The following is a 27,731-nucleotide window of genomic DNA, read 5'->3' as shown; positions in this document are numbered from 1 at the left end:
AGCTGTGAAATGATGAGTTTGACATTCTTCTGTAAAGTAGGTCTGGCTGGCTCTCCTGAATATATTTAATATTAGAAAGACAAGATGAATGCTTAAATCTTTCCTTTTGCCAATTTTCAAAACAAGAATTTGGCTTAATAGCTTCTTTAGATGGTGTCAAGTGAGTCTCCTCCACTCTATCTTTTTTCAGTATTGCAAACTTTTAGGTTTTTACATATCCAGCATATGCCATTTAACTATGATCATTATTCTTTTTGATGCTTATGTTATCACAATTATGTCAGTTAGCTCCCCTTCAACAGACTCCTGTGTCCTTTTGTTATGAGTCCATTCACCTTTGGAAACTTCCTTGTTTTTGAGCAAGGAATAAATACCCCAGGCTCACCTTGTGTCCTCTGGAATCAGTTCTCCAAGGCATTTAAAAAAATTAATTATTACGTTTATTTCCATAGGGAGTGGTACTGGAGACTAAAATCAGGATACAAGGGGTTTTTATTTTCTTGTCATTTTATGGATACATTTAAACAAAATTAAAAACATTTTATGTGGCATTTTTTTTTTAAGCAGAAATGTTCTGGATACCCTGTGCATCATATTGCTAGAAATGAAAATTGCCTTACTGAGTATCTAGTGTCAAGCATTTTACTACATGATTAAAGCATTTAATTCTCACATTAATGAACTTTGCTGGGGCTCTTATTGTCATTTCCATTTTAAAAATGAGAAAAATGAGACTGAGAGACTAAGCAACTTTTTTCGGGTCACACAGCTAGCAAGTATAGGGCAGGCGTGGGAGCCAGGCAGCTGGACTCCAGAACATGGGCTTATTAGCACCATACTGTGATGCTATTCAGTTGCTCAGAAGCATTCCTCATAGGAGGCGTGGCAGGAAGTACCTTATGCAGGATCAGTTGTCTTACACGGATTTGTTTTTTTTTTTTTTTAGAAGCAAAATTTTTAAAATACAAAGAAATAGGGTTAGAAGAAACAGAATTTTTTTTAAAGAATCAGAAAATAATTCCAAGTAGTCCTTTTTCAGTCTTTTACATTGCTATTTATATACAAGCGCATCAAAACCTTGGCATGATGTAATTTCAAGTCGCCAATTTTGTTTTTATAACATTGGAAAGTTATGGTTACACTGTCAAATCTGGGTCTGCTTAATTTGACTTAAGAGTTTAATATGCGGCCGGGCGTGGTGGCTCACACCTGTAATCCCGGCACTTTGGGAGGCCGAGGCGGGTGGATCACGAGTTCAAGAGATCGAGACCATCCTGGTCAACAAGGTGAAACCCTGTCTCTACTAAAAATACAAAAATTAGCTGGGCATGGTGGCGCATGCCTGTAGTCCCAGCTAATCGGGAGGCTGAGGCAGGAGAATTGCTTGAACCCAGGAGGCAGAGGTTGCGGCGAGCCAAGATCGTGCCATTGCACTCCAGCCTGGGTAACAAGAGCGAAACTCCGTCTCAAAAAAAAAAAAAAAGAGTTTAATATGACAACGTTGAATGCTCATACTATCCTGAAATATATAATTTCACACATATGATGACATTCAACATTCAAGTGCTGGTGTTTTTGTACTGTCTTTTGGTCAAGATTCTTTAAACTTTCAAAGAATCACTTTTAGGCTTACAAAAATAAATATTTGTCGAAATGTTCAATAAGTATTACATAAAACTAACAGCAGAAAGTATCTAGAAATCTGTCATGTGCAATAGTTTTCTTCCCAACTATCATTCCCATGATCCCAAATAAATTTTAGAATCTAGTCCCATCCCCTTCCTAGACAAGCTGCATTCAACAATCTCCAAGAGACAAAATAAGATTGGAAGTTTAAGGACACGTACACAAGACATATATATATATATGTGTGTGTTCTGATATATATATATATATGTGTATGTATATATATATATGTTCTGATATATATATGTGTATATATATGTTCTGATATATATGTATATATACATGTTCTGATATATATGTATATATATATACATATATATATATGTTCTGATTGTGCAATCTAAAAGAAGTGGATTTTGCAAAAAGTTATGGGCAAAATGTACAAGGGCCTAAACCTAGAGTAACTGAAACAGCACTATAACAAATGACCTCAATACTGTCAAGTGCACCTACTTAATAATAGTTTTAGAACAAGGCACAATACACTTGAAAATATATTGCACTTCACAAAATGTTTGCTATCTTCCTATACATTATAAAAAGATGGAGTGTTTTGATCACTGCATTCTGGACACAAAATTAGCACAGAATGCAAAGTGGCAAAGGCATTTTAGTGGTGAACAATGCTCATCTTTGGCCAGATTTAGCATGAACAGACTATAAATACAATGGAAACCTATGCAGTTAAAACTAACTAAATCTGCACTGTAGAGCAGAATTGACACTTTGTGCAGTTATGTTCACATTTCCAACCTGTGTGATCTCAAATATTTCAGTTTGTTACTCTTCTGGAGTCATTTTTACAAAGCCTATAGTAAGCCAGTTTAACAACTCAATGCAGCTTGAGCAGAGTAATGTGAACCGGCATTTAAGATAAAGCCTGCTGCATTAATTCTTTCTGTTCATACCCTCTAGACCAAAAAACATCAACACTAGCATGTGTTATTAGATAAAAAGTTATCCAGGGCCCTAATGAGTGCTGGTCATTGCTGTGATCAGCCATTCTACCATTTCAATTTCATTTACGGCAGGCATTTAAAAAGTCTTAAGTAGATGAATTCTCCTAAAAACCTATTTCAAGTTATCAGACCTTTAAACTTTCCTTGTAATAGTATGCCCACATTTGGCTAGCTCATTAACTAATTAATGATCTGCCTAATCGTTGAAAGAGAAATTGCTGTATTTACTTGTATCGATTTTGAAAACAGTGCTTTGAATGTATGCTTGTATTCATATATCACCTCATCATGATTGGAATGGCTTGTTTAAAGACTATCAGGTTCTAAATACCTATCCGGGATAGAGTGAGCAAATCAGAACTTCAATTTACTAATTCCACTAATATGCTTCAATACGTTTGTTGTTTGTTTTCCCCCAATGTGCAAGTATCAAAAGCCCTAATGCAGGTTACTGCATAAGTTTTTCCTTATATTTTAAGGATGAATTGATGATTCCTGTTAAGTTGTATCATACACATGTGCCAAGGTTTGATATTAGCTCAAGTTCAGTAAATTAATTTGGTCAAAACAATTGCCATTTGAGTATTACTGAGACAACAGGAATCAAAATAAAAAGTTTAAAGTTAAAGGCACAGCACATTAACAAACAAATGATCTCAGTCACAAAATTATAAATGCAGTTTGGGATTGGGGTAGGCGGGAGGGGAGTTAATCAAAACTACAGCAATGAAGTCTTCAAACCACCTTCTGAATGGGGCTGCTGATTGTTCATTTCTTCTTGTGAACTTGAGCTCCCTTAAAAAAAATTTCAGTGGAGCCGGGCGCGGTGGCTCACGCCTGTAATCCCAGCACTTTGGGAGGCCGAGGCGGGTGGATCACGAGGTCAAGAGATCGAGACCATCCTGGTCAACATGGTGAAACCCCGTCTCTACTAAAAATACAAAAAATTAGCTGGGCATGGTGGTGCGTGCCTGTAATCCCAGCTACTCAGGAGGCTGAGGCAGGAGAATTGCCTGAACCCAGGAGGTGGAGGTTGTGGTGAGCTGAGATCGTGCTCTTGCACTCCAGACTGGGTAACAAGAGCGAAACTCTGTCTCAGAAAAAAAAAAAATTTTTTTTTTCGGTGGAAAATCACAGGTGGTGCGAGTTCTTGATACTACACGAGGTATAGTCTGGCTAAGTTACATGTGGTTTCCATATTAGCTTGTTTGGCAGGGTGACCTACTGCAAAGCAGGCTCATTTACCCCACCAGTCAAACCCGTGGGAGTTATAATTTCCTCCATCTCCATCACTGTTATAAAAGCCTCCATAGCCACCTCCACCGAATCCTCTGCTGCTGCTGTGGCCACCTCTGCCACTGTGGCTGCTGGTTGTGGGGCTGCTGCTGAAGCTGGAACTGCTCTCACTGCTACTTTGTCGGTAGTCTCTGGCACCAAACCCTCCACTAAATCTGCGATTCTTAGTACATCCACAACTGCTACCCTGTAGTGTTCATAAGCCATGTTTTCTAACCAAGATGGCACTTCCTGTTTAGCTTCAACAAGAAGATCCAACAAATCCTTATTAATATTTATGTTCCTCTCATTAAAGAATAAGGTTGCCAGGCCAAGGTTCCCTACACGTCCTGTATGACCAATGTGATGTACATATTCTTCAGTATCACTTGGCAAGTCAAAATTCATAAAGTGTTTCACATTTGAAATGTCCAGTCCCCTTGCTGCTACTACTGTAGCCACTAGAATTGAGCCTTTTCCTGAGTGGAACTGGTGAAGGGCCTCTTCCCTATCCCTCTGAGAACGGTCTCCATGGATACTTGCACATGTGTATACTTCATGGCATAAGAAATCCTCCAGAGAATCTGCACCCTTTTTGGTCTCCACAAACACTAAGGTCAGTGAATCCTTGCCTGTTGCATTTAGGAGGTCAAGCAGAAATGACCATTTGTCATTCTTCCACCCAAACTACTTGTGCATGATGTTTTCAGAGGTAGAGCCAACTCTTCTTACAGCGAAGAAGATATATTCATCAAAGAAATAACGAGTCAGCATCTGTATTTCCTTAGGAAAAGTAGCACTAAACATCATAGTGTGGCGGACACCCTTTGGAGGCATAGTATCTGTTCAATTATTCTATGTATCTGAGGCTCAAACCCCATATCCAACATCCGATCAGCTTCATCTAACACCAAGTATTTGCAAAAGTCTAATCCAATCTTTCTTCTTCCATCATATCCATTAGACATCCTGGAGTGGCTACTAACAAGTGGCATCCACGTTCCAAGTCTAGAATCTGCTGACCAATATTGGCACCATCATAAACTACCCAAGGACAAACTTTAGATCGGTATGAAAATTTTCTGGCTTCCTCACAGATCTGTATTGCCAACTCTCTCGTTGGTGCTAATACCAAGGAGACTGAGTATTGCTTGCAGTGCCCATACCTTCCATTTTCCTTCATGGCCCTCAAAGCCTTGCCTGGACCATTTGAATAACTCAGACTGAAGATGGGCAAGAGAAGTGCTGCAGGTTTTCCAGGCCCTGTTTGGGCACAAGCCATCAAATCTATTTTTCTTTAATAATAAGAATAGCATGCTTTTGCACTGGAGTCAGGTGAGTATAATGAGTAAGCTCAATGTTTCCTATGAACATTTCTCCCATCTCAACATCACTGAAACTTTCAGTATGTGGAGGATAGTTGTTGCTTGTTGCCTCTACTGGAATGTCATCATATTTCTCAAAAATTAATCTCAGTGTTGCCTCCAGAAAAGAGTTCCTGTCCCAAGCGTTCACTTGGTGGGAGTGGTTTTGACCAATCATCTTCATCTGATTAGTCACACCAACGACTGTTTCCACCACGTCCAAATTTGCCAAAGCCACTTCTGTCACCACGGCTGTCAATGCCGTCATAATCACTCCGTCCACGACCATCAAACCTTCCCCTCGATCCACTTCCAGGAACACTGAAGAAGCTAGACTTCGCTACTGCTTGAATCACTACGAGATCCAAAACTGCTATATGCATCCTTATTTGCTAGAACTCCACCCTGAAACCTTTACCGTAGAAATCTTTAGTAGCTTCTTGATTCCTTAAATGAGGAGGAATATAGTGCCCTTTGCTGGCTGTACCTCCGCCACTCTGATTATCTGAAGAGTTCAGGTCCAGGCCTGCAAACAGTTGGTCCAGCCCAAGCGCATTTTCCATCTCCACATGACTCATCCCTGGAGAGTACCGAGAACTCGGGGTCTTCCACTGCTGAGCGAGTGCTTGCCTCACCACCAAGGCCCTCTCACATGAGCTCTGGCTCTGGAGCGGCGTGGCCACGGATCTAACACACGCGCTCGAACGTCTGCTACGTCAGCACGTCGGCACGTCAGCACGTCAGCACGTCAGCACGTCAGCACGTCAGCACGTCAGCACGTCAGCACGTCCAACGTATGCCCTCTTTCTCACGCCGCAATCCCCGCCGCGGCGACTTCGGCCTGGTTTCTGCGCGCTCCTTCGGGCCTAACCTCCCGGGATTTCCTCCTCAGTCCAGTCGCCCCTCCCCTCGTCGTGCTGCCTTGGAGCTCAGGACGCTGAATGCTGTTCTAGTTCTGTCCAGGTACATTTCTGCTCTCCTCTAAAACCCTAGTCTCAGCCTCGGAGTTCTCGAGATTTCGCGAGAACTTGCTTCTCCCACTTTCTGCCACCTAGGGGGCCTGAAAATGTTAACGTAGGGCTTATTCATATTTCCTGTTATTGTTGTTGTTGTTTATAACATTTTTCAATTTCCTTAATTTCTTCGTTGACCTACTGGTCATTCAGGAGCATATTTTCCAATTTCCATGTGTTTGTATAGTCTCCCAAATTCCTTTTTAGGAGACTTAATTTTGTTATTAATTTTTAGTTTTATTCCGTTGTGGTCAGAAAACATTATTTCAGTCTTTCTGAATGTTTTAAGACTTGTTTTGTGACCTAATACATGATCTATCCTTAAGAATGATCTATATGCTGATGAAAAAAATGTGTATTCTGGAGCTGTTGGATGAAATGGTCTGTAAATATCTATTAGGTCCATTTATGCTATAACATAGATTAAGTCTAATGTTTCTGTGTTGATTTTCTGTCTGGAAGATCTGTCCAGTGCTGAAAGAGGGGCGTTGAAGTCTACAGCCATTATTATATTGGGGTCTAATATAATTTAGCTCTAATATTTGCTTTATACATCTAGATGCTTCAGTGTTTAGTGCATATATACTTAAAATTATTATATCCTCTTGCTGAATTGACTCCTTTATCATTGCATAGATAAATCTAGACTTCTATTGTGGCTTTAAAAAATTATTTGTATTTTTTGTTTTCTGAGATGGGTTTTGCGCTATGCCCAGGCTGAAGTGCAGTGGCACAATCATAGCTCACCGCAGCCTCAAACTCCTGGGCTGAAGCTATCCTCCTGCCTCAGCTTCCTGAGTAGTTAGGACTGCAGGTGTGCCCTACTACAGCTAGTTTTTAAATTTTTTTGTAGAGACAAAGTCTTACTATGTTGTCCAGGCTATTCTCAAATTCCTGACCTCAAGTGATCCTCCTGCCTTGACCTCCCAAAGTGTTGGGATTATAGGCATGAACCACTGTGCGTGGTTTATTGTGGTTTATTTTGGTGATATCAGCAATTTTATGAAAATGGATCTGATAAGGTTTACCTATTTTAGAGGATAAAATGAGACTTTATATTGTATTTATCTTTAATTTCTTTTGATTAAATGATTAGAAGTTCCTGTTAGTGAAAATGAGAATGTTTAGCTTGTAATTTTCAGTCTTGAGAAATGATTGGAATGCTGAAACTCGTGTTTTAAATATGAAGTCAGTCCTAGTTTCTTTGACAAGGGCATGAAAAGAAAGGGATGAGAACTGTTGCAAATTGGATTCTCTGGAAGCAGATGCTGACACACAGTTTGGGTGCAGGAAGATTGGTAAGGAGCAGTGCCTATAAAGGGAAGGTGCCAGTGGGAAAAGAGCCATTGCGATGCAGGCCTGGCAAAATCTTAGCAAACCAAGAGTGGCTCTGTGAGCAAATATTGTTGAATAGAGTTGTTCTGTGTCAGGCCAAAAGCTGAACCTTTTTACCCCTCCCTCCTCGGTCACTGAATGTGGGCTGCTCCGAGAAAGTTGTGACCTCAGCGCTCCGTAGCTGATGCTGATGTTGAAGGAGCTGAGAGCTGGAGGCTGTCTGCTGACCCCATGCCTTGCAGTTGGCTACAGGTTCTTCTTGAAGGGTATCTTGGGGATGCCCCTCCATGGCTACCTCAGGAACCATTACAGATTAAGAAATTATGTTTTTTTTTTTGAGACGGAGTTTCACTCTTGTTACCTAGGCTGGGGTGCAATGGTGTGATCTCAACTCACCACAACCTCCACCTCCTGGGTTTAAGCAATTCTCCTGCCTCAGCCTCCCGAATAGCTGGGACTACAGGCATGCGCCACCATGCCCAGCTAATTTTTGTGTTTTTTAGTAGAGACAGGGTTTCACCGTGTTGACCAGGATGGTCTTGATCTCTTGACCTCATGATCCACCCGCCTCGGCCTCTCAAAGTGCTGGGATTATAGGCATGAGACAAGATTAAGAAATTCTTAAGGGATATCAGTCAAATGCAGATGATTCCTGGTTCCAACAAACAACCAAGATACTATTCTTTTTTTTTTTGAGACACAGTTTTGCTCCTGTTACCCAGGCTGGAGTGCAATGGTACAATCTTGGCTCACTGCAACCTCTGCCTCTTGGGTTCAAGCAGTTCCCCTGCCTCATCCTCCCGAGTAGCTGGGATTACAGACTTGTGCCACCACACCCAGCTAATTATTGTATTTTTAGTAGAAACGGGGTTTCACCATGTTGGCCAGGCTGGTCTTGAACTCCTGACCTCACGTGATCCACCTACCTTAGTCTCCTAAAGTGCTAGGATTGCAGGCACGAGTCACCTTGTCTGACCCAAGATACTTTTGAGACAATTGTGAGAATATGAATATAGACTGGGTATCCAATAATAGTAAGGGATTAGTGTTAATTTTAAAAAAATTAAAAAAATTTTTATTATATTTTAAGTTCTGGGGTACATGTGCAGATCGTGCAGCATTGTTACATAGATATACACATGCCATGGTGGTTTGCTGCATCCATCCCCCTGTTATCTACATTAGGTTTTTCTCCTAATGTTATCCCTCCCCAATACCCCCAACCCCTGCTATCCCTCCCCTATTCCTGCTACTCCCTAACAGGCCCTAGTGTGTGATGTTCCCTTCACTATGTACATGTGTTCTCATTATTCAACAACCACTTATGAGTGAGAACATGCGGTGTTTGGTTTTCTGTTCTTTTGTTAGTTTGCTGAGAATGATGATTTCTAGCTTCATCTGTGTCCCTGCAAAGGACATGAACTCACCCTTTTTCATAGCTGCATAGTATTCCATAGTGTATATGTGCCAAATTTTCTTTATCCAGTCCATCATTGATGGGCATTTGGGTTGGTTCCAAGTCTTTGCTGTTGTGAACAGTGCTGCAGTGAACATACGTGTGCGTGTGTCTTTGTAGTAGGATGATTTATAATCCTTTGGGTGTATAACCAGTAATAGGATTGCTGGGTCAAATGGTATTTATAGTTCTAGATCCTTGAGGAATCGCCACACTGTCTTCCACAATGGTCAAATTAATTCATGCACTCATCAACAGTGTTAACTTTTTTATTGGGGATTGAGAAAACATGATGTTTATATTCACACAACACTTCTGACACTAGATGTGTGGGTTTTTTCCCCCCCACATCAAGCAATTCTTCAACTCTTTGGACTCCAGCTGGGTGTGTGCCGACTTAGTCTAATTCTGAGACTATCTACCTGAAGTTAGCATCAGATCCCATAAGTTAAAGGGCTTGGTTCCTCAAGATTGGCCCTGCTTCAGATGATAATCGCACATGTGGGGCTCCTGCAGTTCTGAATGACCAGCTTTAAATTGGAGGTTCCCATAACAAGTTTGATAGTTTGCTACAGTGACTCACGGAATTGAGGGAAACACTTTACTTATGTTTAGTGGTTTATTATAAAGGATGCAGCTCTAGAAAACTAAAGAGAAGAGGAGCAGAGGGCAAGATATGGGGCAGGAGAGTGGTTCATGTCTCTTCTCTTCCCTCTCTGGGCACGCCACCCTCCCAGCACCTTGATGTATTCTCCAACCTGGAAGCTCATCAGATCTCATTATTCAAGTGTTTTTATAGCACTTGCTCTTGGGTCCGCCCCCTTCCAGATAATTCATTAGCATAAACTCAGGTGTGATCTAAAGAGGTGCTTTATGAATAACAAAAGACATTCTTGTCATTCAGGAAATTCCAAGGATTTTATGAGTTTTGTGCCAAGAAACAGGACACCAGATAGCCTTATTATACTACAGATGTGATGATGGAATCATGGCTATGTAAGCAAATGTTCTTTGTGATATATCCTGAAGTATATGGTGGTAGAAAGAGATGCCTAGGGATGTGCTCCAGTAACACAACAGCAATATAAGTGGAGGACTGATAGATAAAACAAGAATACTAAATTGTTGATAGCTGCTAAAACTAGAGATGGGCTCAAAGAGGTTCTCTTTAGTATTCTACTTATGTGTGTATTTGGAAATTTAAAACATAATGAAAAGATAAATATAGGAAAACACATGAAATAAATATAAATTATAATGAATATTATATAAATGTGTAAAAAATAAATGTATAAAAATATTAAAACATAATAAAACATTGAATAAATACCAAAGGTCATTTAAGATAATACCTCTTTGGTAAAAGAGGTAACATGGGCTGGGCGTGGTGGCTTATGCCTGTAATCCCACCACTTTGGGAGGCTGAGGTTGGAGGATTGCTTGAAGCCAGAAGTTCAAGACCAGCCTGGGAAACAAAGTGGGACCTTCTCTCTACAAAAAATTTAAAAAATTAGCTAAGTGTGGTGGTGAATGCCTGTAGTCTCAGCTACTTAGGAGGTTGAGGTGGAGGGATTGCTTGAGCTGAGGAGTTTGAGGCTGCAATGAGCAGGGATTGTGCCACTGCGCTCCAACCTGGGTGACTGAGCAAGACCCAGTCTCAAAAATAAAAAGAATTATCATAGTAAATAGTGGGCATCTATTATTGGGTGTCTTTCATATGCTAGCATTCAACAGGTGAATCCAGAGTAAACTCAATTTTGAGTATCATGAAGATCTGCCCTGGAGATAAAGCATCCTTCACTGTCAGCTGATAGCTTTCAGTAGAGTGTGAAGATTTTCCTGTTGAGTGTGGCCAAATGAGTAACTGGGAAAGGAGATACTGGAAGATCAGGAAGTTTGTAAGGCAGGACAGAAAGTAAACTACTGAGAGCATTTTTGAGAGCATCCAGACACATGCCAGGTGCTTTACATACATTGTCTTTCTTAATTCTCATAGTCACCACCCCATGCTATTACTTACGTTTTCTAGGATTCACAGTTTGCAGATTGGGATATTAAGACTCAGATATGGCTGGGCGTGATGGCTCACGCCTGTAATCCCAGCCATTTGGGAGGCCGAGGTGGGTGGATCACGTAAAGTCAGGAGTTCGACACCAGCTTCGCCAAAATGATGAAACCCCGTCTCTACTAATTAAAAATAGAAAAAATTAGTCAGGCATGCTACCGGCGCCTGTAATCCCAGCTACTTGGGAGGCTGAAGCAGGACAGTCTCTTGAACCTGGGAGGTGGAGGTTACAGTGAGCTGAGATCACGCCACTGCACTCCAGCCCGGGCAACAGAGCCAGACTCTATCTTGGGAAAAAAAAAAAAAAAAAAGAGACTCAGATATTTGGGAGCTCATCCAAGTATTAGTTGGGATTGCAATTTAGGTTATGTTGGTTTCTGAGGCTCTTGCACTGGGTCACTGGAGTTCAGAGCTGGCACTTCTCTGGCTCCTGGGGAATCTGGCAGCACGCTTGGGGTAGTATATTCTCTCTCTACTGGAAAAGCAAGCTGCACAGGTCTTCCCATGGCTACTGGGTGGACCCACAGAGCTTCACAGGCCTGGGATGGCCCTTTTTGCCGATGACACTCCTGCCTAACTCCTGGAACTAGAAAAATTAGAAGAGAAGACAGAGAACAATACTATTCTGAATTTTAATTAGAAGTTCTGATTGTTTCCTCTTCCTAAGGGCTTTCTCCCTCATTGTCTCTCTCTTTCTTTTCACTTATCTGCCTGTTTGTAATGGTTAATTTCATGTATCAACTTGACTGAGCTCAGGGATGCTCAGATAGCTGGTAAAGCATTATTTCTGGCTGTGTCTGTGAAGATGTTTCCCCAAAACATTAGCGTTCGAATCAGTAGACTGAGTAAAGATCAGCCTTCACCAAAGTGCTGGGCATCATCTAATCTACTGAGGGCCCAGCTAGAAAAAAAAAAGGTGGAGGAAAGGTGAATTCGCTCTCTGCTTGAGCTGGGACATCTATCTTCTGCCCTCGGGCATGAGCACTCCTGGTTCTGATGCCCTCACACTCAGGCTGGAATTACACCATCAACTTTCCTGGCCTCCAGCTTGCAGACAGCAGATTGTGAGACTTCTCAGCCTCCATAATCTCATGGACCAACCTTTCTTACTAAATCTTTTTCTATATATATCTCTTAAGTTTCTTACAAGGTCTGTTTCTCTGGAAAACCTGACTTCAGGTAATGCCCTTTGCAATGTATTGTCTGCCAGTATATTGGGAGTATACTGGTCTCCATTAAAAGCTGTATAACAAGTTTGGAAGAGGATTACAAGGGAGTTTTATCAACAGATAGCTGTAGTGTTCAATTTGGTGACATGTGTATTAAAATTGAACTGATTGTTTTATGGCTGAATGTGGAGGTGCCAGGAATCAGGCTTTGAGCTGCACAGCAATGACATGGCCAAGTGCATGCCTTGAGAGGCAAAAAATTATAATTACAGAGAAGATTAGCATGGCCCCAGGGCAAAGATGACACACAAATTTGTGAAGTGTTCCATTTAAAAAATAAAAATAGGCCGGGCGCGGTGGCTCAAGCCTGTAATCCCAGCACTTTGGGAGGCCGAGGCGGGTGGATCACGAGGTCGAGAGATCGAGACCATCCTGGTCAACGTGGTGAAACCCCGTCTCTACTAAAAATACAAAAAATTAGCTGGGCATGGTGGCACGTGCCTGTAATCCCAGCTACTCAGGAGGCTGAGGCAGGAGAATTGCCTGAACCCAGGAGGCGGAGGTTGCGGTGAGCCGAGATCGTGCCATTGCACTCCAGCCTGGGTAACAAGAGCGAAACTCTGTCTCAAAAAAAAAAAAAAATAAAAAAAAAAATAAAAAAGAGATAGCATTTATAGTAGACAGTGGATTTTATGAAAGAGATGGATTTTTTTTTTTTTTTTTTTTTTGAGATAGGGTCTCGCTTAGTAGTGGATAGTGGATTTTATGAAAGAGAATGGATTTTTTTTTTTTTTTTTTTGAGATAGGGTCTCGCTTTGTCACCCAGACTGGAGTGCTGTGGCACACTCTTGGCTCACTACAGTGTTGACCTCCTGGGCTCCAGTGATCCACCTGCCTCAGCTTCTCAAAGTGCTGGGATTACAGGCATGAACCACAGCACTCAGCCACAGCTGTGGATTCTTAAAGACAGAGACTTTAAAAAAGGGCATGTGTATGTGCGCATGCACATGTGTGGAGGGAAGGGGGAAGAACTGATCTTTTTCTACATCCAGATTGTGGGATACTCCGATGAGGACAGAGAAAAGGAAAAAAATCAGGGAGGGCAAGTTTCTTCCTCAAGTTCACATCTAATGTCATTTGCAATGAAAAGAGCAAAGGAGTGGTGGCATTGAACCTGAACTGAAGGGAAAGCGTACCTTTGCAGACGATGTTGGAAGAGTTGTTCAGGACCACTTTAAGTAAAAACAAGACCCTTGTAAGGCAGCTGAGGCTTCCCAAGCAGCAGTGCCCACTGTGGGTCTACCTGGTGAGGTAAGTGGGGCTTGGAATCAAACTGCAAGAAAATCCTAGTATTAGGGCCTTGATGTTGAGCCTTATTGACTTTGGTACATTCCCAAGCCCTGAGTACCTTATCAGAAGTCCTTTCTGCTGCTCATGGCCATGGCTGAGGAATCCTGGGAAAAGAGTCTTAGTAACCAATTGACACTGAAAGTGCTTTCAGATGATTTTGCTTTATGGCTGACTGTGGAGGTACCAGGAATCAGGCTTTGAGCTTCACGGCAGTGACATGGCCAAGTGCATGCCTTGAGAGGCAAAAAATTATAAAAGAATTTGGAATTAAAGTTTTGTTAAGTGTAGGTTTTCAAGCTGTGTATATGGAACACTGTCCATATGACACATACTGCCTTCTCCAGTGTCATTTTGTCACAGTAATGTTTATTCCTCCCACACTGCTACTGATTCCCCGCTTCCCAACCTTTCTCCAAAATGCTCTGTGTTTGCTTTTTCTGGCCTGGTGAGAGAGGTAAACAGGATGGGATCTCAAACGATGGAATTTCCCAGCAGGCCATGCAGAGGCCCCACCTTACTGATGTGGTTTCAGTGTTTCCAGGGACTGTCAGTTCTTTGTTGACTCCCAGGAATAAAAGGTCAGTTTCCTTTAAGGCCCTTTAGTTCCCAGACTTGCCTGGGGATGGCTGACTCATGTGCAGAAGAGAGACTGAATCAGTTGAAAGCCACAAACCGCAATCCCTGGCTACTGATGATTTCCTAGGCTCGCTCTTGTCTTTTGGTTTTTCTTTTCTTTTCCCTTCCTCCCTCCTTCCCTCCTTCCGTCCCTCCCTCCCTCTGGCTCTCTCTTTTCTTTTCTTTTTTCTTTTCTTTCCACAGGGTCTTGGTTTGTTGCTCAGGCTGGAGTACAGTGATACCACCTCAGGTCACCACAACCTCCATATCCCGGGTTCAAGCTGTTCTCCTGCCTCAGCCTCCTTAGTAGCTGAGACTACAGGCACACGCCACCATCCCCAGCTAATAGTAGAGGCAGGGTTTCACCATGCTGGCCAGGCTGGTTTCAAACTCCTGACCTCATGATCCACCCGCCTTGGCCTCCCAAAGAGCTGGGATTACAGGCATGAGCCACCATACCTGGCCCTTGGCTGGTGTTTCTTGCACTGGTTATCATTGGCTTCAGGGAGATTGAGCACAATCTTAGAGCTTTACTCTTTCCTGGCTATTCCAGCAGATTGGCTTCAGCTTCCTGCTCCCTGCTTTCAATTACAGAATGTCTCCCTTCATTTGCAGTTGCATTTTTTGTGCTCCTCCTTATCCAGTCGCCCACAATGCTGCTACATGTCAGGCTTATGCTAGGATCTGGGAGCAGAGAGATGACTAAAACATGGTCCCTCAGTCTTCAGCAAAGAACTGGGGAAGACAGAGTTGCAAGGAAGTCACAGTAAGTGACTCTGTCTTTATCTTCTTTCTGGATTTTGGTTTTCATGCAATTGTACCATTTTTCTTCTGGTTGAGCATACTCCTAGGATGGACTTAGATTGTATAGGTTATCAATAAATGCTGGCCATCCTCATGATTGTGATCATGTCCCTGTAAAGCAGGTGTCCCCAAACTTTTTACACAGGGGGCCAGTTCACTGTCCCTCAGACCGTTGGAGAGCTGCCACATACTGTGCTCCTCTCACTGACCACCAGTGAAAGAGGAGTCCCTTCCTGAAGTGCGGCGAGGGGCCGGATAAATGGCCTCAGGGAGCCGCATGCGGCCCTCAAGCCGTAGTTTGGGACGCCTGCAGTAAAGGCTTTCAAATGCCTCCAACTCATGGCACCCTTGCTTACCAGGGCACTGTGTGCAGGTAACAGAAACTTAAGAAAAATTGTGAAGTTATTTAAACATTTTTCTGATTTCATTTTAGTTTTTATTATTGTACTGTTATTTAAAAAAAAACAAACCCAGACCCCTGCAGGGTAGGAAAGATTTCTTTTTCTCACCCATCCTAGGTTCATAGCTGAGATTCCTATCACAAAAACAGATTAACAAGCAAAAAGCTTACACATGTATTTAATATAAGTTTTATATGAAGGGGAGACTTCATAAGGAAATGAAGAGTTCAAAGAAACAGGTGAACTTGTGTATTGCTATGCTTAGGTTTGATGAAGCATGGACTGTCATGGAGAAATATGATGGAGGACAGAGGATGTGACTAAATGGAAATAAGCTGGGGGAGACTTAGCAAGGCCTGTTTGTTCATATTCCTCTCTGTGTCCCTGTGTCTTCAGAGGTAAGGATGTTCCTTTCCCCTAGCTATAGGAAGGGTATGTTTCAAATGAGGAATTTATGACCTTCAGTGGAGAAGGGTGAGGGAATGTGAGAGCAGCCTTTCTGCTTCTGTTGTTTTCTCAAATGCTAAGGTGTCATATTTTGGGGTAGTGTGTCCTGAACCCCATCTTCCCTGTCCCCCTACTGGATTAATTTGAAGTAAGTTTCAGGTATGATACATATATTTAGGTGTATCTATATGTGTAAACATATATTTATAAATATCTATATGTATCATAAATGCAAATATGTATAAATATTCCAACATATACTTCTGAAAATTAAGGACTCTTTATATTTTAATTTTTAATTAAAAATTTCTTTTTGAGATTAAGTCTCATTCTGTTGCCTAGGCTGGAGAGCAGTGGCGTGGGATGAGCTCACTGTGACCTCTGCCTCCTGGGTTCAAATGATTCTCCTGCCTCAGCCTCCCTGGGATTACAGGCACCACCATCATGCCTGGCTACTTTTTTGTATTTTTAGTAGAGACGGGGTTTCACCACGTTGGCCAGGCTGGTCTTTGAACTCCTGACCTCATGATCCACCAACCTTGGCCTCCCAAAGTTCTGGGATTACAGCTGTGAGCCACTGAGCCTGGCCAGGACTCTTTAAGAGGTAACCTTAAATTTATCAGCAATTCCTTAATAATATCAGATATCCAGTCACTTTTCACTGATTTTGTTATAAGCTTTTACTTTTATAGTCAGTTTGTCTGAATCAGGATTTTTGATAGGTGCCTATGTTGTGAGTGGTTGGGGTATCTCTTAAATCTTTTCTTTCTTTTTTTGAGACAGGCTTTTGCTGTCACCCAGGCTGAAGTACAGTGGCAAAATCACTGCTCATTGTAGCCTTGACCTCTTGGGCTGAAGTGATTCTCTCACCTCAGCCTCCTGAGTAGCTGGAACCACAGGCATGTGCCCCCATGCCTGGCTGTTTTTTTTTTTTTTTTTTTTTTAAAGATGGGGTCTCACTATGTTGCAGAGGCTGGTCTAGAATTCCTGAGCTCAAGTGATCCTCCCACCTTGGCCTCCCAAAGTGCTAAGATTATAGGCATGAGCCACTGTGCCCAGCCAAATCTTTTCTAATCTATGGGTTTCCCCTCATGCTCTTTTTTTTCTTTGCAATTTATTTGTTCAAGAAACTTACATTTGGGACCATTGGGAGGCACAGCCCTGCTGAACTGGATTAGCACCCTTATAAAAGAGGTGATGGTTGGTGGGGCACAGTGGCTTATGCCTGTAATTTCAGGACTTCGGGAGGTTGAGGTGGGTGGATCACCTGAGGTCGGGAGTTTGAGACTGGTTTGACCAACATGGAGAAACCTTGTCTCTACTAAAAATACAAAATTAGCTGGTCATGGCGGTGGGTGCTTGTAATCCCAGCTAATTGGGAGGCAGAGGCAGGAGAATCGCTTGAACCTGGGAGGCGGAGGTTGCAGTGAGCCGAGATTGGGCCATTGCACTTCAGCCTGGGCAACAAGAACGAAACTCCATCTCAAAAGAAAAAAAAAGGCTGGGCGTGGTGGCTCATGCCTGTAATCCCAGCACTTTGGGAGGCCGAGGCGGGTGGATCACGAGGTCAAGAGATCGAGACCATCCTGGTCAACATGGTGAAACCCCGTCTCTACTAAAAATACAAAAATTAGCTGGGCATGGTGGCGCACGCCTGTAGTCCCAGCTACTAGGGAGGCTGAGGCAGGAGAATTGCTTGAACCCAGGACGCGGAGGTTGCAGTGAGCCGAGATTGTGCCATTGCACTCCAGCCTGGGTAACAAGAGCGAAACTCCGTCTCAAAAAAAAAAAAAAAAAAAAAAGAGGTGCAAGCTTGTTCCTTCCCCATGTGAGAACACAGCAAGAAGGGGTCATCTATCAACCAAGAAGTGCCATCCTCACTAGGAGTTGAATCTGCTGGCACCTTGATCTTGTGCTTTCTTGCATTTAGGCCTGTGACAACTAAATTTCTGTTGTTTATAAGCCTCCCACATTGTGGCATTTTGTTGCAGTAGCCCATACGGGCTAAGTCAGGGCATCTTTAAAATTCTCCCTTTTTGTGTGAATATTGAATACCTCGGAATGAAAGAATATTATGACAGAATGGAAAGATTTGCAGATATTCTTCTGAAGTTGGATGGCAGTAACTTCTGAAATCCTACAGAACTAGATCTGAAGCTTAGGAGTTTGCATTAGAGTTAACCAGTGACTTGAGAAACAGTTTATAGGGCACTACAAAATATGGTCCTAAAATTACCTGTATTGGAATCATCTGGGGAGGGCATGAGACTTATTTAAAATGTAGATTAATTAACTGCAGTCAGACCTCCTACATCAAGATCTTGGGAGCTGGAGCCTGCTATTCTATATTTTGCCAAGTGCCCAGTTGTATTTTATTATATGTTCCCCAAAGCTTGAGAACCAGTGTCATTAAGAAAGGAAATTGTATTTTATTACAACCTACTTATCCTGAAGAGCCTTAGAAAAGCTACCAGAACAAAGCTGTCAGAACTCAGGCTCCAATCAGCTTTGGAATCCCAGGGTCCCACCCGAGAGATGGCATCAGTCTTGGTGTGGTGTACGCATGGAGAGTGTTACAAACCTCTGGGTGGCCAATGTTCATTATTTTGCCTTAAAGGGCTTCAAGCATGTTGGCACTTTGCTTGGGAAATTTTTGTTTCTGGCCTGCGTACTTTCTATTTCACAGGGGTGTGAAAAGTGAGAGTTCTTAAGAAGCCAAATGAAAGACATTGCCAAGCTTTCTAGTTGCAAGAACTTCCTTTGTTCTTTTAGATGTTGCCCTTATTGTTTTGCTTGAGGAAAGGCATAATTTGTTCTCACCTTGCTGTAAACGTTGTTTAATATTCAAAGTGTTAGTTGGGCTCAAACATCTGTCTTCTGTATCTGTTCTTGTCTTTATGGGTCTTGCTCTGAAAGCTTTTCCTTTCACCTCTAATTTTTCTTTTTTCTTCTTTCTCTTGTCTGAATCCTTCCTATACTTTAAGGACATATCCAAGTTTGTCTTTATCCACTAACTGCCCATCTACCTGATGCTTTTTTCCTGGCTTGAATTCCCAAAGCAGTTGTACCATGCTGTTTACTGCTTCACTAAGTTAAAAAAACATAATAGAATAGAATAGATTAGAATAGGCTGGGTGCGGGGGCTCAATGCCTGTAATCTAAGCACTTTGGGAGGCCGAGGTGGGCGTATCACAAGGTCAAAAGATTGAGACCATCCTGGTCAACATAGTGAAACCCCATATCTACTAAAAATACAAAAATTAGCAAGGCGTGATGGCGTGCACCTGTAGTCCCAGCTACTCAAGAGGCTGAGGTGAAAGAATTGCTTGAATCCAGGAGGCGGAGGTTGCAATGAGCCGAGATTGTGCCGCTGCATTCCAGCCTGGCGACAGTTAGACTCAGTCTCAAAAAAAGAAAAAAAAAAAAGAACAGATAGAATAATGGAAAGTGTTGCTTAACCACATCTTACTATTCCCCTGCTCTCAGGAATCATGAATGTTTTGTGTGCAGCCATCATTCAAGAGAAAACCCCATGACACTTTGCCAGCACACAGGACACTTCTTGCAGGGGCCAGCAGAGGGCAGTGGAGCACCCATGGTTCTTCCTCCTTTTTCCACCTCTGGCTATGACCAGGAAAACACAAGAAACCATTTGTTGGTGCCCTGAGTGAAGACAAAGCAGTTACTAAGTCTTCTGAGATGTTTTATGTCCCTTTCTTACCTTTCTGCCCTGCTCCCTCCTTTGCAACACATACCCCCAAGCATCCAGTCTTCTGGGGCTCAGTCCCATCTCTTCCATCCCCTCAGTCTGTAAGCTAAAACCACAGACTGTGACCCTTTCCCACTGGGAACCCTCTTGAGTATTTATTTATTTATTTTTAGAGAGTCTTGCCCTGTCACCTAGGCTAGAGTGAAGTGGCACGATCTTAGTTCATGCAACCTCTGTCTCTTGGGCTAAAGGGAATTCTCCTACCTCAGCCTCCGAAGTAGCTGGGATTACAGGTGCCCACCACTACACCTGGCTAATTTTTGTGTTTTTAGTAGACACGGAGTTTCACCATGTTGGCCAGGCTAGTCTCCAACTCCTGGCCTCAGTGATCCGCCTGCTTTGGTCTCCCTAAGTGCTGGGATTACAAGGCCTGACCGCTTCTGCCTATTTTAAATGTAAGTTTTGCAGGAATTAATTTAGCGGTTGCATCTATGTAAGTTACTTCTTCTCTCTTGGCATGGATTGACCTTGCTGGTGGGGAATTCCAGCCTGTGGCCTGGTGAAAGGGGGAGACGGGGTGAGAAGGGTGCAGAGGAAAGAACTGCTGGGAACAATCCCCTGACTTCCTAGGAGGATAGGGTTGATCCTAGGCTGAAGAGAGCAAACCTCCCATACCCCTCAGGGGCCAAACTGTCTTCCTGGAATGATCGGTGATGAAATATCTGGTGGTTCTGACTTATCAAAAGGGTCATGTGCCGCGAGAAGTATTTATCTTTCCATGGATGTTCTCAGTGTGCTGTTTATTCACACATGTCTTATTCCAAATCTTCAAAACAAGACTGGCTACATAATTTTGGGATCCCAGGGCAAGAGGAAAATGCGGGTCCTTTTATCCAAAAATTATGAATAAGTTCAGTTTGGTGACTAAGAGCATTAAACTTAGTACAGGGTTTCTCTGAGCATGGAACACATTCATAATCCGGCCCTGCCTTCAGACATGCATAGGGTGAGCTCTTCTGTGTCCTAGACCAGGGAATTGGTATGAAAGCTTCCCATATCTGACTCCTTACTGCCCTCGGGAACCAGGGTCTGGAGAATGAGAAAGATACTCAAGGAAAGTGGATGAGATTTTATTTGACAGATGTGTAATGCAAACTGTTTGAGGCTCTGGAGATTCCAAAGTTAACAAAACAAAGTCCCTGTGTTCATGGAGCTTGCACTCTAGTTGTAGAAGACAACAACAGACAAACAGGTGAGTGCCCATGGATAGTAGGTCAGATAGTGATAAGTATTATGGATAAACAGGGTGGGGGGATAGGCGTCGCCGTTGTAAGGAGTGCAGTTAGGATTTCAGGAAAGGTGGTCAAGAAGACCTCATGAATCATGTGCTATTTGAGCAAAAACGTTTAGAAAGTGAGTCATGCAGCATCTGAGGATGAGCATCCAGGTAGAGGAATTAGTAAGTGCAAAGGCCCGGGGTCTTCCTGAGTTTGAGAAAGAGCAGGGAGGACAGGATGGTTGGTGTGGAAAATTGGGGCCTGGGAGGATGGAGAGAGGTGGAAAGGGGAGGCCAGGTCTTATGCAGTCATGATTTTGCATTTTGAATGAAATGGAAGCTTTGGAGGTTTCAGAGCAGAGGAGGTTTAGGGTGACCAGTGAGGAAACTCTTGTAATCATCCAGGTGGCTGGGGACTCAGGCATTCATAGTGGAGGTGATGAAAAGTGGTCAGATTCTAGGAAAACTGTAAGCTCCCAGGGGGTAAGGGGTCACCTTGGTCTGGTTTACCACTGTGATTCTGTTGGCACGCACAAGATCTGTCATGTGTAGGTGCTCAGTGAATATGTATTTAAATGAACCAGGGAGCAAATACAAATAGATAACATCAAGATTTCTTATAATAGAGCTATAAGAAATAACATTAAGAGAATCGAGGCAGAATACCTTGACAACGTTTTATAGTTGTTATTCCCACTTTGCTTCTATTAAATCTGTTGAAATGTTAAAGATCCGTTGATACGAAATAAATTACATGTCTCAACGCCACATAGCCTGTGAGCCTGAATATGCTCAAATGGACAGCTTGTATTTTTAGTATGTGGTCAATAGGTGGCGCTGTATCTTGTTAGGGCTTCGTCCCCGACTAGGCAATGTGAGAGGAGGCTTACTGCTGTAGATCAAAATGCTAAATGCAGTCTTAACTGGAGTGAATTCTGGGTCTGTTGAAAATTAAGATTAGTTTCTCCAGCAATTTGGTAGGACTCTCTTGGAATTATATGTATGAAACTAACATTTGAAAAGGTCAATTCTCCTTTACGTGGAACATTTAGATATTGTTTAAATAATAGAAAATGCATTTCAGTATTGGAAACAGAGCTGTACCCACATGCTGCAGATGCCCTCAATGCCTGATGACAATTTTACTTTATTTTTTCTTCCATGTGATTCTGGTATATGTGTGTATCTTCGGTATATGTCTATTTTGGCTGCTCTTTGTAAAAACATCACATAAGGCATCATTAGATTTATTTCCTTTATTGAGTGTGTAGTTGGATGAATGTACAGAAAGGAGTGGCATGGGGAGAGGGGTATGCAAGGAGACAGTGAGACGAGGCTGTAGTAAAACTTAGGAGACTGTGAGGTTGTGTGGGGCATTCTGTGAACGCTTTTTGGATGGTAAGTTTCTTCCAGCTGTGGGCTTTCTCTACCAGCTGGGCCATCTTTCTCCACCCAGAAAGCTCTCGAAGCAGTACCACATCTTGCAAGATTGGGTCCCTTGAAACCCTACAGCTGGCTGGTTCTTTCTTATCGAATGCCCAACTTTCTGCTGTTGGAATTTGTTCTTACGGATTAAATCCTTCCATAGTCAGGCCTGGAGAAGTGGAAGATAAAAGATTCTGGGTTGGCTTTCCTATGAGTCAGGCAGAGTAAACATCACCCTACAAGATGACTTGTGTCCCCCCTTCAGGAGTTCCTGGGTAGACTTGAGAGCTGTAGGCATCTGAGGATGAGATCTTATTCTTTCATGGTGTTAATGATATGGCTCTCCTGAAATGGAAGGCTTTGAGAACTGCTTCTGCCAGCAGACCTGTAAAAAGGATACAGGTCAATAAATTGCTGTTTCCGAAGGTTTTCTCTCTAAGCGATATTTCTGCCTTTTCTTTTCTGAGACCTGGTGCCTGAAACTGGACGGAGCACAGCTAGCTTGTCTTTCCCTTCTCTCCTTCAACCAGCACCTCCTTCCCTCCTTGCTGTGATCTGAGACCTCTGTCCAAGAGGCAAATCCTGTAACTGACCAGCCAGCATGTCCCCATTTCTTTTACAGAGTCCTTCCTTCAAGCCCTTTGACTTGCCCTTCCTCGCTCAAGCCTTCCTTGAGGTCCTTCCATCTTCATATTTGTGGATTCGGCAGATGCATGGTGTGTAGCTGCTGCATCTCAGGCATCGCGCTGGCTGCTGGGGAAGGAGCACGACACACTTTCTGTCCTCAGCCTTTCCCGAGAATAAACTCTCTTCCTTTTGACTCCTTTAAAGCCTCATTTTCCTTCGATGATACTGCTTTGCTTTGGGCCTTGCCTAAAAGCTTCTTATAGTCTAGGGCTAGAAAGTGGGGCCTTCTATCTTCTTACCTGGCTATCATTTATATATTGGCTTTTTATCACCTCATATGTGACAAACTGGCTCAAAGAACTTTTGGACATTATTTTTACATTCAAGGAAGACAGTGAGGGAAGCACCAACTATGTGTGTTCATTTTATCAGAGAAGCATATGTTTTTCTGCAGGCTTCCACCAGAGTTCTTGTGTCTCTACATTGCCCGCCTTTAGCTAAAAGGAAAATGGGGAAAATGAGTATGTGGCTTTAGGAAGAAGGGGTTTGGGAATGGCTCCTTAAGTCAGTCATCCAAGAACATCAGTCCCCAAGGGACATTCAATCCAGCAGCTTATGCTCTTCTATACAAGTTGCTATAATCTATCAACATCTGGGTCACTACACCACACCCATTGACTCCTGGGCTGCCAGTTCTCTCCTGACTTCATGTCCTGTTATCATCTGGCTGACTTTAACTTCAGCATTGACAACACTTGGCCTTAGAGTTCCTTGACCTCTTCCATGCCTTTCTTTGACTCCTAGGCAACCCATTAAATAGCTAACACTGAACTCACTGCTTTACCCAAACTTTCTCCTCCTCCTGCATTCCCATGACTGACTCATGAAAGTTCATCTCACTTGTCACTGTTACTGAGATCATTGGATTCATACCATGCCACTCTGTCGTCTTCACCTCTGGCATCCAAAGGCCCTTAAGCCTGTTCATCTTATCTCTGGAATAGCTCTTGCCTCCTCCTCTCTCTGTACTGCCACAGCTTTACTTTATGTCCTGATTTTCTCCTCCTATTTCAATCCATCCTCTGAACTGCTACAATTATGTAATTATACCATATAATTTGATTTGATTGTTCTTCCTTGGTTAAAAGTCATTCATGGTTTCTTATTGTTTTGGTATAAAAGAAAAGTGTGGCATTGAAAACCTTACCTGTTCAGCCCATCCCTGTAGTCTGCGCTCTTCTGTGCTCTTTCCCTTGTCATTGTAGGTTTTCAGTTTCCCAAAACAGACCTCAGGGCTTTGCTGTGTCTGGATGCTTTTTCTGCTCTTCTCCCTCAGTGAACTCCTTCTGTGAGCCGAGCTCAGATACAACCTCTGCAACGTTGCTTTCCTCAATCTCTTAGGCAGAATGAATCACACTGCCTTCCTTTCTACTGGTGCACTGTTCTGTCATATTTGTGACATTGTTTTCTACATGCATGCTGATCTCCTTTAGGAGAGGACCAGTCTCTGATTCAGCTTTACATCTTTAATAGCTGCTGCAGTGCCTGGCACATAGCAGGTGCTCAACAGAGGTTTGTTGAACAAATATTTTTGAACTATTGTGGATTGCGATGGAGGAAATTTTCTGAATGTTGTGCATTTGGTACATTCTTAATGTGGTAAATATGAATCCTAAAAGTTTAGTGAAGAAAACTTCAGAGAACAAATGTTTACCACAGTGTAGAGTTCTTCTGTTTCCAGGATCGGAGGTGGTGTGTGTGTGGTTGATGTTTTTAGAGTGAGGCAATGGCTCAGCCCCGTGGGAGCAGATTGCATGAGACAAGCACCCAGAATGGGGGAGATAATGCCAGCCAATCTGTCAGATTTCATCATCTGCTGGTCCTGGGCTGGTAGGATTCTTTATATATGCCTCTCTTATGCTTACATCTTGTGAGGAGTTGCCTTCAAATTTCATCCTCTGCAGGTTGCTTATACAACTCAACATCTAAAAATAATAATTTAGGATAGTATATTATTTATTTTGAATTTCATAAATGAATCTTGGTGTATTTTCTGTTGTTGTTAAGCCCAGATTCTAATTATTTCTGCTCTGTGATGAAATCTATAGGCACGGAGAAGAGGCAAACCTCTTTCATACGTGATTTCTTAGTCAAGCAAGAAAGAATATTTTTTCTTTTAATTTAATAGTGCTAAAATTATAATTATATAATTACGAAAAAGCAGTTTGGGGAGTAGTCCATTTATGACTCAAGTATATCGCTGGTCCTTTCTTATTGTGCACCAAAAGAAAGGAGCAGCAATTTACTTTCTGAATCTGGGAAACCTACTTGTGGGTGGGGTGTGGGTGTTGCCAAATAAAACGTGTGGGTTGGCAAGTTGTCTGAATATACTTGCATGACTGTGGGTGAGGTAGTGGGTGTGTGTATGTGTGTGTGTGTGTGTGTGTGTGTGTGTGTGTGTGTAGCTCAGCTATTACAACAAAACCTCATAGGTTCTGAAGAAGGGTGGGACATAATGAACTCATGAATAGATATCTATCATAATTAGACATGCATCCTTTCTGTGCTAATATTGTTGAAGATAGCTCTCCTTTAGCAAATTGATAATATTTGAAACACTTTATGTTCTAAGTAGTTTAAATATCTTCCCTGGATGTTATTCATATTACTAATTTTCTTTTCAATGCCTTCTTTTCAAATATGCTATAAAGGTAATCGTTTATCAAGGTTGAATTACTGTTGTTTTTAGAGTAACAGGATCTAAAATGATGAGGTTTGATTGCATTTGTCTTCCTAGCCATAGAAGTAATAATGATAGTTCTTTTCACCAGGTTGAAACAAAGCATAGGATCGTCTGTATATATAATATCTTAGGTGCTTTCCTAGAAATATATTTTATAGTCTGGTTTAACTAGGGAAATAAGCAATTGGTAATTGCTAATGAGTTAGAAGGTACTGTTCAGGAATTTTAAGGCAGATATTCCATTTTGGGATGAAAAAGGAATGATTCTGATGGGTTTAAGTATATCATCTCTTTTGCTTTCACATATGGCTTTGTGTGAAAAAGAAAGAGACAGTTCTAAATGGGTAACTTGGCAGGAATGCTGGTGATAGGAGATGATTTTACAGAGTTGATAGAAAGAGCAGGTTTGGCCTTGAATGCAGAAATCTGGCCTCTGTGGGCTGAATACAGGGAAAGGACAGTGTGAATTTCCCAATATTGTTGTTCCAAAGGTGTCGCAGCAGTATCAAAGCCAAAAATCCATCGTTGGAGCCATGAATCTCAAATTGAAGAAGAATGTTGCAAGTATCCTTTTCATGTGGTAGATTGGATTCAGGTTTCATTTGAGTGATAGCTTAATTGCTAGTCAATAACCTTTTATTTTTTTCTTCTGCTTAAGAGATTAAACTTTATTCAGGGCACAGTTGAAGAGAGGACAAAGAGTCAGTAAATTAGCAGCATAATCTGTTGAGTCATGAGAAAATAAAGGCTTTTCCCACACTCAACAGAAGCATTTCAGCTTGGATGACACAAATCTGTCCTTTAAGTACCACAGGCATTGTTGCTTCTTCCTGCCTCCCTCCCTATAGGTTTAATGCCAGCCACGGTACCCCTTTCCTGTTTTTATTGTTGAGGTTTTCTATCCTTCCTGTAGGGAAAACATTCCTCTTCTGACTTCCTTGAAACTGTTCTTGAAGGTCACCATGGCCTCCACCTTGCTACGTCCAAAGCTTGGTTCTCGGTCTTCATCCCACCTCACCTTGCAGCAGCAGCCGACATAGTCACTCATGCTCACTCTCTCCTCCAGCAAACGTTTTCTTCTCTTAAATTCTGAGACTCTGCACTTTCCTTCCTACCTTTTCTGCTGCTGGATACATCTTCCCAGATGCTTGGTGCTTCCTTCTCTTTTCATTGACACATCCAGGGCTCAGACCTTAGATCGCTCCTTTTTCTCTGCCTTCCACACTCTTGGAAATCTCATCTGGTCTCCTGGCTGTATGTGCTGCAAACTCCCACACGTGCATCTCCAGCCCACACCTATCCCTGAATTCCAGACTCACAGAGCCAACCATCTATTCCATGTCTTTGCATTTCCACCTTCATGTGTCTGAATCTGAACTCTAGATCTTTCTTTCAAGTTGGCTTTCCTTGCTTTCTTTCACATCTCAGTTAAGGACAGCTTCATGTGTTTAAGTGCCCGGACCAGTTGCCTTGGAAACATCCCTGACTCCTCTCTTTTGCTCATTCTACATCTAACCCTTCAAAAAATCCTGATATCTGGAATCTCTTCACCACTTCTTACTATCTCCACTGCTACCACTTTGGTCTGATCCACAAACACCCCTTGCTGGACTATTGGAGTTGCCTTTTAGCTGGTCTTCAAGCTTCTATCCTTGTTCTCCATGGTTGGTTCTCCCTATTACCCTCAAAGTAAAGGCCAAGGCCCTCATTAAGGCTGATGAGGCTCTGCATGATCTGTCTCTACCCCTAACCGTTCCCTCTCTGACTCCTCTTCCTGTCACTTATCCATTTCAGATACCATGGCCTCTTTTCTGCACCTTTAACTTTCTGGATGTGTTTCTATTTTAGGGCCTTTGCACCTGTGGTTCTGCCTACCTGGAATGTTCTTTCCCAGACATGTGCATACTGAACTCCCTCACTTCAAATCCTCTCTCCCGTGTCATTTTCTTGCTGAGGTCACCGTGACAACACTAAGTACCATTGTAATCCGGATCCTACCCCCAGCCCTGCTG

General features: G+C 42.5%; 1 long non-coding RNA gene and 2 pseudogenes across 1 annotated transcript; 1 reads left to right on the top strand and 2 right to left on the bottom strand.

Moving 5' to 3' along the window:
* Positions 1-3,882: 3,882 nt before the first annotated feature.
* Positions 3,883-5,862, bottom strand: LOC101032700 (ATP-dependent RNA helicase DDX3X pseudogene; annotated as a pseudogene).
* A 6,701-nt stretch (positions 5,863-12,563) lies between these two features.
* On the top strand, positions 12,564-12,657 carry LOC120362410 (U6 spliceosomal RNA; annotated as a pseudogene).
* Positions 12,658-22,165: 9,508 nt separating this feature from the next.
* On the bottom strand, positions 22,166-24,499 carry LOC141581403 (uncharacterized). Its single transcript, XR_012513988.1, has 2 exons — positions 24,184-24,499; positions 22,166-22,734 (listed from the first exon to the last, which is right to left on the bottom strand). It is a non-coding gene; the product is annotated as an uncharacterized LOC141581403 (long non-coding RNA).
* Between the last annotated feature and the right edge of the window lie 3,232 nt (positions 24,500-27,731).

Source organism: Saimiri boliviensis, chromosome 15, assembly GCF_048565385.1.
Source record: "Saimiri boliviensis isolate mSaiBol1 chromosome 15, mSaiBol1.pri, whole genome shotgun sequence".
NCBI lineage: Eukaryota > Metazoa > Chordata > Mammalia > Primates > Cebidae > Saimiri > Saimiri boliviensis.
Note: the sequence above shows the minus strand (reverse complement) of the source record. Positions and strands in the feature narration are given on the sequence as shown.